This window comes from Penaeus vannamei, chromosome 8, assembly GCF_042767895.1.
Source record: "Penaeus vannamei isolate JL-2024 chromosome 8, ASM4276789v1, whole genome shotgun sequence".
Taxonomy (NCBI): Eukaryota; Metazoa; Arthropoda; class Malacostraca; order Decapoda; family Penaeidae; genus Penaeus; species Penaeus vannamei.
In genome coordinates this window covers 31,738,574-31,751,073 of record NC_091556.1, presented here as the reverse complement: position 1 = coordinate 31,751,073, position 12,500 = coordinate 31,738,574, and the positions used below count along the sequence as shown (strand labels likewise).

General features: G+C 51.5%; 1 long non-coding RNA gene across 1 annotated transcript in view; it reads right to left on the bottom strand.

Annotated features, from left to right (window-relative positions):
* Positions 1-12,500, bottom strand: part of LOC113815777 (uncharacterized) — an 84,201-nt gene that overhangs the window by 911 nt on the left and 70,790 nt on the right. The gene's annotated exons all lie outside the window — the stretch shown is intronic.

The following is a 12,500-nucleotide window of genomic DNA, read 5'->3' as shown; positions in this document are numbered from 1 at the left end:
TCGTACGGAAGGCGCTCTCCGAAACTCGCTTCCATGAACAATATCTCATCATTTGCATACAATCGCGGCGGGGCCCGGGCACACTTCCGTCGCCGAGGGCTCGCCAAGCACAGATAACAATGAATTTCTCGCAACAGGCCAATGTTTCCCTCCCGCTCCCTCCCTGCCCCCTACCAGGACCCTCCTGCTTCTACCTCGTTCCCCTCTCCCTCTCCCTCCCCGCCTGCTCCCTCCTCTCCCCTGCCTCTCCCTCCCCTCTTCTCCCTCTCCCTCCCCTCTTGCTCCCTCCTCTCCTCTTCTCTCCCTCTACCCCCTCTTGCTCCCTCCCCTTTCCCTCCCGTGTTCTCCCTTCCCTCCCTGCCTCCTGTTATCACTAACAGAAGAGCGATGAGGCTGACTGGCTCTCGCAGGATATCCGGCAATCAGCTGATAAAGAGAAAAAAATGCACCACGTGGTTAATACATACTGTAGGCGACCTTTGATATCCTTATACGAAAGTAGAGCAAATAATGATGCTCTCTGAGCCACACTGACAATGGCGGGAGCGATCCACATGGAATGAAGTGGCTGACTAAATGAAGGTCGCTGATTGGGAGAACCGAGGCTGACAGCTGACGTCTAACCAATCAGAGGGCAGGAAAAACCGAATCAGCCCAAACAGGGAGGATGAAAATAATACACATTTGTTTTACAGTGACCACAGCCTCTTCGGAATCACACAAATCCAATTACATTGCGAATTATTATCATCAAATAGCAATAACAAAAACAAAAATTAATAAACACAAAACTAAATAAAGCACATGACAAGTCTTGGACGCAACATACAACATACAAAAGTAAAACGGAAAGCAAAAGAACGAATACTTTAAAAAAATACAAACAAATACAGGAGTGAAAATATCAACATGCGACAGTACTACATTCATGCAACTGAACAACCAACCACCGAAGCTGAAATCCATTAATTTTGCCTCGCTCACCGGTTCAAAAAATGTATATTTTGAAAAAAAAAGTTTGGATGATATACTACGCAACCCAAAAATATTAACTCCTAAATTCAATCCATTTTTATCTGGTAACAGTGCAACCCACATTCATCAACGAAACATCCAACTAACTTCAACAAAGAAATAAACAAAAAGTATGAGTAACTTAATCTGCATGTCATAAAGCGAAACGGGGGGAGGGAGAGAGGAGGAGGGAGGGGGAAGGGAGAAGAGAGGAGGGAGAAGAGAGAAGGGAGGGGGAGGGGAGAGGGGAAAGGGAGTAGGGAGGGGCAAGGGAGAAGGGAGGGGGAAGGGGAAAGGGAGAGACAAGGGAGGGACAAGGGAGGATGGTGGAAAAGAGAGAAAGGAGGATGGAGGGGAAGGGAGGAGGGAGTAGGGAAGGGGGAGAGAGGAGGGAGGAGAAAAGCGAAGGAAAGGAGGGAGGTGGAAGAAGAAAAAGAAGAAAAGCGAACCAGGATCACTGCCAGCCAACACCGCGGGAGGAGCCAACGCACCCCCGCTCCTTCCTCTCCCACCCCGCCGTACCTCCAGGAGCAGCAGCCACTTACGGCCTAACATCCGGCCAAAACAAGAGGACAAGTGACTGCGGGCTTTGAAAGGGGCGGCCATACCCCCGGAGTAGGTTAATCTGGGAGAGAGAGAGAGAGAGAGAGAGAGAGAGAGATAGAGAGAGAGAGAGAGAGAGAGAGAGAGAGAGAGAGAGAGAGAGAGAGAGAGAGAGAGAGAGAGAGAGAGGGGGGGAGGCGGAGAGAGGGAGAGAGAGAGGGGGGGGGAGAGGCGGAGAAAAGAGAAAGAGAGAGAAAAAGAGAAAAAGAGAAAAAGAGAAAAAGAGAGAGAGAGAGAGAGAGAGAGAGAGAAAGGAGAGAGAGAGAGAGAGAGAGAGAGAGAGAGAGAGAGAGAGAGAGAGAGAGAGAAGGGAGAGAGAGAGAGAGCGAGGGAGAGGGAGAGGGGGAGGGGAGAGAGAGAGAGGGGGGGGAATTTTAAAAAGATGTAGATGAAGAGGAGAACGGGAAAGACGGCAGATCGTATCGGATGAGAAGGCAAAGAATCCTAAAAACAGCGAGTGAAAGCCAAACAATAGGACAGCAACACGCCCCCAAAAGGAGGAAAACGCACAAAAAATCCAAAGACAAACTCTCGGGAAAAGCGCGAAGGAAAAGAACGTCGAAAACTGAATGCTGATGAGAAAGAAAGGCAGCTTGACAGCCTTGGAATCTGGCCATTAATAAAGACCAGGCCAGAAGTTGGATGCGCGCTGAATAGCAAAGATAAAGAGGTAACAGGGAGCGCGGGGGAGAACTAGCTGGATGCGGTCTTAATGTCTGGATGAGGGATAATCGTCGGGATAAAAGGCGAGGGGGACGTAACGGGTGGTGGCTATTTATGCGCGGGACGAGCGGGGCTGCTCTCGTCTGCGCTCCGACGCCATTCCCCCTTTCCGTGCGTCGAAAGGCCGAGGGTGAGGGAAATGTCCGGTGCCGCGAACTGTTGCGCTTGCGACCGGACTCGTGTGAATGCTTTTATTAATGGGGGAAATACCAGCAATGAAAATGCTTCGGAGGTCCTAGGACGCGGAGAGAGCGTGGCGAGCAGCGACGCACGACCTGGCGAAGGACACCCGATAACATCCGCTCGCTCGCAGCATCAGGAGCTGGTCTCGCCGGGCCTCGCTCGCCCCCGCCCTCGAGCGCCGGGACGCTGACGTCGCTCTCTGGAGGCGAGCCGCAGCCCCTCCGGCCAGGCCTCGGGGCGTAAACACCGGCACGTGGCGGCGAGGAACTGACGAAACCAAGCAAGACGCGAAGCGAGAGATAATAAGCAAAGGAGAGAAGGAGAAAAAATCGGCCAAGTGTCTAAGCAACTGAGCGTGATGGAGCTCCTCGGATGCCTCGCCTCGCAGAGTGGCTCTGCGCTGGTCTCTGTGAAAGCGACCGGATTAGCGGGGATCAGGCGCGAACGGCATTGGCTGGGATGATCCCGCCGGACGGATGAGCAGATTAGATTCCCAATCCGTGCAGGCGCGCTCGGTTAACAAGAAAATTAAACAGTTAACAGTTAACGTAACGATCGTGGAGCAAGCCTTGAAACCGAGCTCCGCATCAGATACGCAGGAGCAACAACAAGCCTCCCCCAGGCGTGCCATCAGTAACCCCGCAGCTATAACATCCCGCATAATCAAAACAAAGCAAAAAAGCTAAGCGCAGCTAACCCCCAAGTATAAACAACCTCCTCTCTACTAAGTGTGTGTAATCCCTGCAGGCCGGCGAAGGGCGTAAATAGAACGGAGAAGCATAAACAAGGAAAGCCTTCCGACCCGCCCACCGCCCGCCCGCCCGAGTCGCCTCCACAGCAGTGGGACGCCCGCAGCCCAGACAGCGACGGCACTTTCCCGTGTTCCTTCCTTCCCCTTATATCAATTAGCTTAAGAGCTCCGTGTGACTGCTCTGGCAAATTCCTTCACCCAATTACACGGCTCCCTCATGCATTTCCCCTTGAAGCTCTCGATTTAATGTTTCTAATGGATGCTATTATGCTCTCCCCCTGTGTGTAAAATCTCCAACACGGCATTTCAAGTTACATTAACAATGATTCACTTTCTACCTTTTTCCCAGCGGGCCGTGCATGCTCTTGTGAAACAGATCTGGAAATGTCAGCTTTTTTGCCTTCCGCGCAGAGCACCCATTTGGTCGCATTCTCCCCTTCTATTTGGGAGTCATTTTCTGCTCCCCCTCCCTCGTTTTATCTCATGTCAAATGTTTTGCTTATGCGATTCAATTAGCTGTTCGCCAGTTTTATTGTTTACACTGTCGTCTCTCCTATGGCATCTCGCTGCCCTCGTTTACAATATCGAAGCCTTTCTTTCCAAATCAATTATATTTTTCATCTTTCTTCACTTATTTTCTAAATTCTTTCTTGCTCTTAATCATTTCCTTGCACCAACCTTCTCTCTCTCTATCCCTCTCTGCCTGTGTCTCTTCTTCCCCCTGGTTCGTAAGTGTCAATTATTCTGAAGCATTTTTCCTATTCCTCATTTTGCGAGTCGCCTTCTGCGTCTTATTCCACGTGATGTCACAAACTGGTTTTCTGTTTTTCTTGTCCCTTGACATTAGCATCTGTATATAATTCTTGTCTGAGGACATAGCAGGCATGCTCGTTTTAGCTCAGAGGAATTTCCTTGCATCAGCCTAAATATATATCCTTACGACAGCCCTGTAACAAACGTGCAAGGGATATTTTTGTTTCCGATTTTTACGGGCCACCTAGCACATCCGTGTTAAGATCCCGTGACAGCGGCTGTGTGAAGCGGCGGCTGCGGCGATCAGCGGCGCGTTGCCTGCAAAGCTGCACTTCTCACAGGACTCCCGGCCGTCGAGACAAGCCATAAAAAGGCGCAGGAGGAGAGAGTCCCGCGTCGCGACACACGGGGCTTTTATCATCCGGCTGCACAACCACATTACGCTGCGACAAGGGCTTTTACGGCCTCGCTTCTCCGGCTCACTCCCCCGTGTTTGCCCGGCGAGGAGGCTGGGCGCGTCCTCTTGGGGGGACGCTGCTATCGCCTTCGGGCTGATGCCGTCTTGTTTCTGCGGCGCTGGTCCTGGCGGTCTGGGTCTGTGCTTGATTGTGCTGCGGGAACATTCGCAGCGCAGTAGGATGTTAGATATATCAGAATCTGTGTCGTTTTGCCAGCATTATCGGCTGAAGGAATCTGTGGTCTTATGTTCCTTGCAGATGATTATCTCCCTGTTTGTTGGACTAGCATCTGCTGCAAGAAGTGTGTTTTAACTACTGATAAAATTCCACTGTGGAACTTCAAAACGTTTAACTTCTAAATGCGCGAAGATATTTTCGCTCTCTGGTGCAGCGGGTGCGAGCCTCGCAATTACCTTTGATGGCCCCCGAGCCCTCCATCAGCGAGGCCAAGTGCGAGGCCTCCGCCGCCTGATGACAGTGTCTGCCTGCAGGCCGCGCCATCCCCCTCCGTGTCACTCTTCATGGCCTTCCTGCACCCCGTCCGCACACCCACTTTTGTTTATTCCTTCTTCCAACTTACATCCAAGCCAAGGAATGCGTGCGTTCTGGCAGTCTAAGCAAATAAACAACTGAACGGATTAAACCACTCACAATAAACAACATGGACAATTATGCAAACCCGACAAAGAACACACAAAAATCATAGAGCCTCGCCCCCCTCCCGTCCTCCTCGCCCTTGAGCCCGAACTACGTCCCGCGGCGCGCACGTGTCGGCAACTCACAGCCCGGCGGGGCTCGCCCTCACGCCCAGGTAGGTTTCGTAATCCGGTGCGCATGCAACTGCACGACCGGCCTCAGATCGCTCTCGAAACCTAGATGCATATCTCACGCCCTGCCCCGTGGCTTCGTGTAAAGCAAATCGAGTTGTGGTTCTTGGCTGTCACAGGACGTCAATCACGAGCTGCCATGCAGAGCGCCATGAACAGAGACATTCATGAGGCCGCTGCAAGACTCGAGATTACCTATCGCTTGGCTGACTGCACTAGAGGTTGGGGGGGGGGGGGTAAGGACTCCAGCTGTAAGCCTGGCTGTCGAAGCTACTTACCTAAAACCCCTTAACCTAAACGACTTGTACAATTAAGGAGGGTTATCTGAACAGAATTTACAGCCGCAGATGACTCGGCCAGCCCCGAACTAAGTTATAAAATCGTAACAAAGTAGGATACGAGCAATCACGAGTTATTCAGGCGAGCCGAAAACTGGTTTATTGGTCTGTCGAACAGGCAACAGAATACACAACCAACTTGGAAATCGCCTCTTACAATGGGCCTCCAATCGCGCACAAATGTAAATCTACGCTCACTCTCTCAGTTCTTTCTGCTCTCCTCACTCCCTCACGCTCTTCCTTCCCTCCTTTGATTTATACTATGCACCAGGCCTCCTACTCTTCCTCCTTCCCTCTCTTACACTCTTTCTCCCTCCCTGCCTCCCCCCTCCCTTTCCTCTCACCCACTCACCCTCCCTTTCTTCCTACACCTTCCTTCCTTCCCTCTCTAGCTCCCTCCCTTCCTTCTCTTCCACCCTTCTTTCTCTCTCTCTCTCTCTTAAACCTCCCCTTTCCTCCCATCCTCCTCTCTTCCACCCCCTTTCCTCTCTTCTGTTCCTCCTCTTTCCCCTCCCCCCTCCCCCCCTCCCCACCGCCCCCCCCCCTCTCACTCTGCAACAACAGAGCGGACATCAAGCCAATCCGCTGTCCTCGGCCTCATCGCCACGTGAAAGCAACGAGCACAAATTAACGATCCGACTCAAATTCCGATGCCTCGCTAATTACGCCGGGGCCACGAGAGAGAGATAGAGAGAGAGAGATATAATTACCAGCCTCGCAGCATGTCGACATCCCCCGCCACCCTTTCCCCTCCCCCCTACCCCCCCTATTCGCCCGCCCTTTTTCGAGACAGTAAAATGTACATTATCTTCCCCGATCCCGCCCGAGAGTCGTTTATATTGGATCCATAAAACACTGACGCTCGCTGATTAACCGCCCCGGCTCCTCCTCTCCCCGGCGATAACGTTCCCGCACAAACGTTCCTTCGAGGGAGGAATTACTTAATCAGACAGCGCCGAGAGGACGACTGACTGGCTCCGAGGAGGGGAAAGGGGGGGGGGAAGGGGGGAGAAAAGGGTTAAGGGAAAGGGGAAACGAACCCCGTGTGGATATCCGATTCTTCAGCTAATTATCGAACGCGTTTTATGGAGGAGCGGGAAATCGAGGCTTCCTCACAGCGGTTTCCTTTTTCCTATTGCACCCTTCGCGCCCCGTTGCTCCTAACGCCAGACACCCTGTGGCTTTCTTAGTTATCAGAAACTTTCTCGCTTACTTTCTAATTACTCTCTCTCTCTCTCTCTCTCTCTCTCTCTCTCTCTCTCTCTCTCTCTCTCTCTCTCCCACTGTTTTTTCTCTCGCTACCAGTCTCGTCCTCTGATGTATCTTTTCACACTCACCTAATTCTACCCACCCCCCTCCTCCCCTCCCCCTCCTCTTAGTGAATTAGACCCGTTCGTTAGTAAAGGTGTCTCGAAGAAGAGCTAATGAATGGGCGATGCTGATTGGCCCGGGGGGGAGGGGGGTGCTGTTGGGAGGGATGACACTCGGAAGGAAGGCGCATATCGTTTAGAAATGATAATGATGATGAGGAGTATGGGGGGGGAGGAGGAGGAGGAGGAGGAGGAGGAGGAGGAGGAGGAGGAGGAGGAGGAGGAAGAGGAGGAGAAGGAGGAGGAAGAGGAGGAGGAGAAGAAAGGAAAGAGAGGAGGAGATGAAAAAAAAGTAAAAGAAGAAGGAGGAGGAGGAGGAAGGAGAAGAGGTGGGAGGTGAAGGAGAAGGAGGAAGATATGAGCAAGAAGATAAGGAGGATGAGCCGAAGAATGAGGAATATGAGGAAGAAGACAAGGAAGAAGAAAAGGATGAGAAACGGAGCTGTTAAAGAAGCAGCAGCGGCAGCATTCGTAAAAGAACGCTTGTTGAATGAGCAAATGCACCGTGTATAATACAATATGCATGTTCTAGGTTAAGTAATAAATGGTGGCGTAGGCATGGCTATTAGAGCAGAATTGGAGGCCATTCGTCGCTTACATAAAAGAGTGTTAATCGTAACAGCACCAGAAGGAAAAGAGGAGGAGGAAGTAGAGAAAGAAGAAGGAGAAGGAGGAGGAGGAGGAAGAGAAATAATAATAATAAGAGGAGGAGGAGGAAAAAGTGTCTGGAAGATAAGAGGAAAAGTCCAAGGGGAAAGGACTCTGATGGTACGAGGGTGAAAGGGGTAAGAGGGAGGGGGGAGGGGGTAAGAGGGAGGGGGGAGGGGGGAAGGGAGAGGCCAAAATTAGGTGGCGATGATTTTGATCCACTTGGCCGACCGGACCCGAATGGGATCCCGACACTCTACCATTAATCTCCTTCCCGCCCCTCTTCTCTTCCTCCTCTCTTCGTCGGTCTTCTCTCTTTTACTTTCCTTTCCCCTTGTTTACTCTCCTCCTTCCCGTTTCGTCAGCCTCTCCTTCATGTGCCCTTGTTTATTGGCTTTCGTCTTTTTTCATGTCTGACTGTTCGAATATCTATCTCTCTTCCATTCTCTATTATATATGTCTGTCTGTCTGTTGTCTCTCTGTCTCTGTCTCTGTCTCTCTCTCTGTCTCTGTCTCTGTCTGTCTCCCTCCCTCCCTCCCTCCCTCCCTCCCTCCCTCTCTCTCTCTCTCTCTCTCTCTCTCTCTCTCTCTGTCTCTGTCTCTGTCTCTCTCTCTCTCAATATCTCTCTCTCTCTCTCCCACAGACACACACACAACTTTCCTTTACCTCCCGCCACTATCGCACACAATGCAACAGAAACACGATATTATCAAAGGCCCCGTAAATCCTAAGCTGATTTAATTTCGAGAACAACGCTGATAGCATATAATGAAAAGCAACATCAAAGGAAGCCGTTTCGCTAATATCAGCAAATATAAATTTCCCAAAAGTAGAGCCATCAGAGAAACACTTCGTGATTAATCCAGAGCCGAAATAAATCCACCGCGCCCCCCCCCTCCCCCCTCCCCCCTCCCCCCTATTCAGTGCCCGATTGACCCAACCTCCCTTCATCCCAGTTCCCCCTCCCTTCCACCCCGTCCTGAACCTCGCCCCTGTTTCAGCCCCCTACCCCCCTCGTCTCCCTATTCAGTGCCCAATTGACCCAACCCCTTCCACCCCAGTCCTCCCTCCCTCCCACCCGCCACGAAGCCCGCCCCCGTTCGACCCCCCCCTCCCACATACTACCATCGGCCACGCTCCCCGCCTCGGACCCCCAATGAAAAGGGGTCCACTCGACGGATCCCTTTTCTCACTGGACACGCTCTCTCTCACAGCCCCAGTTAACAGCGAGCCCTTTTCCCAATTGGCCACGCCCCCAACGTCCTTCCCCCGATGAAAAGGAATCCTCTCGCTGAGCCGCCCCCCATCCTCCTTCCATTGGCCACGCCCCCCCCCATGTCCTACCCCCGATGAAAAGGAGTCCTATCGACGAGCACCCCCCCCCCCAAAGTCCTATCCCCGATGTGAAAGAGTCCTCTCGACGAGCCCCTCCTCCCCCTTCCATTGGCCACGCCCTCCCCCACCTCTTACCCCCCTATGAAAAGGAGTTATTCCCCCCCTCTTCCACTGGTCACGCTCCCCACCTCGATCCCCAACGCTTAGCGGTCCACTCGGCGAACCCCTTTCCCCGCCCTACATGAAGAGCAATTCGCTCGGTGAGTGATATGACATGACAGTGAAACGACATGACATTCCCCATGACAAGGGTCGAGCCAACGAGGTGACGGGACGGCGAAACATTGTAACAACTTGACTGACGAAACATTTAACTGTGTCGATAAAGTTGCAAAAAAAGGGAACACTTTACAAAAACGATTATTTTTCTCTACCAATTCAACAACTTGGAACGAGTGATGACGAGGGAGAGTAAGTGGTCGTTAGTGGTGGTGAGGAATGAACACCATTCCTCACACTCTGTCAGCCATGTTTATAAAACGCCCTTTCTCATTTCTCCTCCTTCGCCTCCGCTTCTCCCGCATCGTCCCTCTACGACCCTTCGCCCTCCCTCCTCTTCCTTCCTCTTGCTATCTATCCATTACTTTCCTTCGCTCTGATTCTCTTCCTTGCCATCTCCTTATCCATCCCCTTCCTCGCCCAATCCTTCATTCCTAATCCCTTTCTCCCCCACTCTCTCTCTCCGTCGCCCTCTCCTCCTACGCCTGCAGGAGGACAAAGGGGACGACTCTCCTTGCCATCTCCTTAGCCATCCCCTTCCTCTCCCAATCCTTCATCCCTAATCCCTTTTCTCCCCCACTCTCTCTCTCCGTCGCCTCCTCCTCCTTCGCCTACAGGAGAGCAAAGGGGGCGACGACGGAGAGAAGAGAGACAAAGGGGCCCCGCATTAAGCCCGAGCTGCGAGAGATTACCATCGCCGTCGCCAGGTCGTTGGGCCGGCGAGTCGTCTATTCCCGTCGGGGGTTTTCCTGCAGGGCGAGATATCGTCGTCGTCGGCAACGCGTGTGTACCTTGGGAGTCCTTGCTTTCTCTCTACGATCTTTTCTTTGATTTTCTATGGTTTTCTTCTCCTTTTCTATCATTCTCATTACTTCATATCCTTCTTTGTTGTGTTTTCTCTCTAGTACTTATCTTTTTTTTTTCTTCTACACATTACATTCTACCTCTATCCTCCCTCGCCTTTTCCATTCTTCCTAATTTTCCTTATCTTTTTCCTTAACCTTTCTTTCCCTGTTCCTTCCTCTTTTTTTTCTCCCTTTGCCTTTTTCTTCCCTCTCATTCCCTTCGTTCACGCTTGCTCTCTCCGTTTCCTTCGCTCCTCCCCTTCTCCCACATTTCCTCTCCGTGTTTGCTTTCCTCTCCTCCGCCGCCGCATCCATCTTCCTGCCTCCCCTCTCATCACGTGGCCTCGTCCTCGTCTCCAGCATCCATCACCTTCCCTAACCTCGGCATTATCATCTCCGTCATTGCCATCGCCACAGTCACTATCGCCTTTATAAGTGACACCTGTAGAAAAGGTATAAATGAGGACGAATAATCTGTGTGTGTGTGTGTGTAAGCGTATGTGGACGTGTGTGCGTGTGTGTGTGTGTGTGTGTGTGTAGGTGTATGTGGATGTGTAAGTGTTTGAGTCTGTATCTATGCATCCTGGAGATATAACCCTGATGTTGACACTACGTCGCCAACTACAGCCTTTACTCCCAGAAGCCATTCATTCTCATTTACACCTTTTCTATAGTTGTCAGAGTAAGAATCTTATCGCTCTTATCGGCCCCTCATCACCAGCGGGCCGCCGTCACATGGCGAGCGGCCGCATGTTGAAGCGCCACACGCGACCACACACGGCTTATTCGGACTGCGTAACCACACAGGTGTTAATTCAACACCGTCATCTACATCCATTAAGTACACATATCCGCGCCGCGTGAGTCTCTCTCTCTCTCTCTATACACACATACACACACACACACACACACACACACACACACACACACACACACACACACACACAAACACACACACACACACACACACACACACACACACTCACACACAAACACAAACACAGACACACAAACACACACAAACACACAAACTATAACACACACACACAAACACACACAAACACAAACACACACACACACAAACACACACACACACACAAACAAACACACACACACACACACACACACACTCACACACACACACACACACACACACACACAAACACAAACACACACACACACACACACACACACACACACACACACACTCACATACACACACACTCAAACACACACACACACTCACACTCACACACTCACACACACACCCTGACACCCTCGCACCAGGTCCCCGAGCTCTCCGAAAACACTAGATTAAAATTGAAGCAAGTGAGCACGAGTCCGGCAGAAACATTAACTTAATTACTATTGTACGCGACAAGACTCGGCGCCGCTACTAATGGAATTCATTAAAATATTTTCCGCGAGCAAGAGGGACACGCTGGCCGAGCACCCACGGGGGCGGCTCGAGCAGGAGGGCGTCAATGATCGCCGTCGCCGGAATTAATATGGCCGGTGTGATCAATGTTGTTAACATTAGTACAGACTTCGAGCGCTTAATATCACCGGCGCGATCGTGCATATTAATGTCATCATCAATGCGATTATCGTCGTATAGTTTGCCCGGATGATTTACGGTCCGGCTGCCGCGCTCGTTCCCGGGGACGTTTCGATAACGCTCAAATTAATTCGTATTCCATATTTGATATTGTAAATATTATGACGCCCGTGGCATGGTCTATTGACTAATAATGGGACTGTGAATTTGGTAATGCTTTCTGACGAGAGCTAATTATAGCCATCACTGGCAAACATATGGACTACACATCCACACCCACACCAACAGACACGTACCCCCCACACAAACACCCATTCCTACATTCTCACCACCCCCCCCCACACACACGCCTAACCATCCCCACATTCTCACCCCTCCCCACACGCCCATCCCCACATTATCAACCCTTCCCCACACATTCTCACCCACATCCACACACACACACACACACACACACACACACACACACACACACACACACACACACACACAAACACACACACACACACACACACACACACACACACACACACACACACACACACACACACACACACACAACCGCATCTGGTCCACCCGAGCGCAATCAGTGCCAGGCATCAGGTGGTAATCGAACACCGCGACGCCCTCCCTGCCTCCCCCTCCCTCCCTCCCCCCGGCGACCTGCAACACACACAAACGCCTCCTTGTGATCAAATCATCAATCTCTAATTTGCACCTTCGGGTTAGCTCCTCCGATTATCCCTCCACCTCCGGGCCGTGGGATCAGGGGCACAACGGAGGGGATTCCGGTAAGGGCAAATAACATTTATCC